Genomic DNA, 1,554 nt, shown 5'->3' on the forward strand with positions numbered 1-1,554 from the left:
GACATTGAGCATCATTAATGAAATACAAACCCAAACCGCAAATAGATGCCACTTTACCCCCACTAGTGTGGCTATGATCAAAACCATCTAAAGTAACCAGCATCGGCAAGGACGCGGAGAAATACGAACCCTCAGACACTGCTATAGAGAATGTAAAATGTTCCAGCAACTGCGGGGGAAATTTGGAAAATTCCTCAAAAAGTTTAAACTTATAACTCAGCAATTCCACTCCGACGTGTATACCTAAGAGAAATGAAAACTTATGATTATACAGAACTTATGCACAAATGTTTATATATATTATTCATAACAGCAAAAAAATGATTGTCTCAGATGTCATAGAGTCCATCAACAGATGAATGGGCCAAATGTGGCATCTAACAATGGAATATTATTCAGCCTTAGGAAGGAATGAAGCACTGACATGTGCCAGAACTTAGATGATCCTCACAAACATATAGCTCAATGACAGGAGCCATGCACAAATGCCCCCTCTAGCATAATTATTTATATGGAATAGCCGTGGTATGCAAATCCAGAGAGACAGAATGCATATTATAGGTTACGTAACTTACCTCTAAAGATATGCGTGCCTTCTAATTACCACAACCTATATGCCAAGCATTACAAAGTCGCCCACTGGTGTTATTTGTCTGAATTCCTGCACGATGTGGGAAGGCGTACAAGACTTGGAGCAGTGAAAAACAAAAATAAGTTCTGTGGGCAATGGAAAAGAAAAATAATAATCAGTTCTGTTGACATTTTTAGGAATACAAGAAAATTCACTCTCTCCGCTCTGAGGAAAGTTACTTCAAGCTTATACCGCCTCACAGAATGTTCCTTCTGACAGAGTGCTACTCCCTGAGTCCTTCGCAGTCCGGGGAGTCTCCTGGCATTCCATCAAAGAGAAGGCAGGCAGTGAGGGACTGTTCTCTCCCGGGGATCACCGCGAGCTCAGCCGACTTCGGGGAGCTTGAGAGGAGCAGCTATCGTGGACCAGCTCCTTTGTAGATTTATTTCCAGCTGTGATTGTGTTGAGACTTGAATGTGCATAGTTTATCTCAGACACAAATAAAACTAATATATCCAGCACATATAAGAAGAGAGTTTCAGTAACATTATTTCAGCTTCTTTGCTTCTTAAAAATAAGGTCAAGAAAGGTAACAGTTCTTTTCAAGATTATATTTGAAAATGTGTTTACAAGTATATATGAGATCAGACTAAGAAAATAAAAATAAAGTATGTTATGGTTCCCAAATGATTTAGAGTTTTTCTAGTAATCAATGTATATATTTTATAGTTACCTTTTTTTAAAAAATCGGTTTCAGAGAGGTAGGGAGAGGGAGACAGAGATTGAAGCACCAGTGATTACAGAGAATCACTGATTGGCTGTCTCCTGCACACCCCACACTTGGAATTAAGCCCCTATCCCAGGCATGTGCTCTGACTGGGAATCGAACTGTGACCTGCCGGTTCATAGATTGACGCTCAACCATTGAGCCACGCTGGGCAGGCTATAGTTATCTTCTTTGGGAAGGTGGGAGCATCCTCCAT

This window comes from Myotis davidii, unplaced genomic scaffold (assembly GCF_000327345.1).
Source record: "Myotis davidii unplaced genomic scaffold, ASM32734v1 scaffold781, whole genome shotgun sequence".
NCBI lineage: Eukaryota > Metazoa > Chordata > Mammalia > Chiroptera > Vespertilionidae > Myotis > Myotis davidii.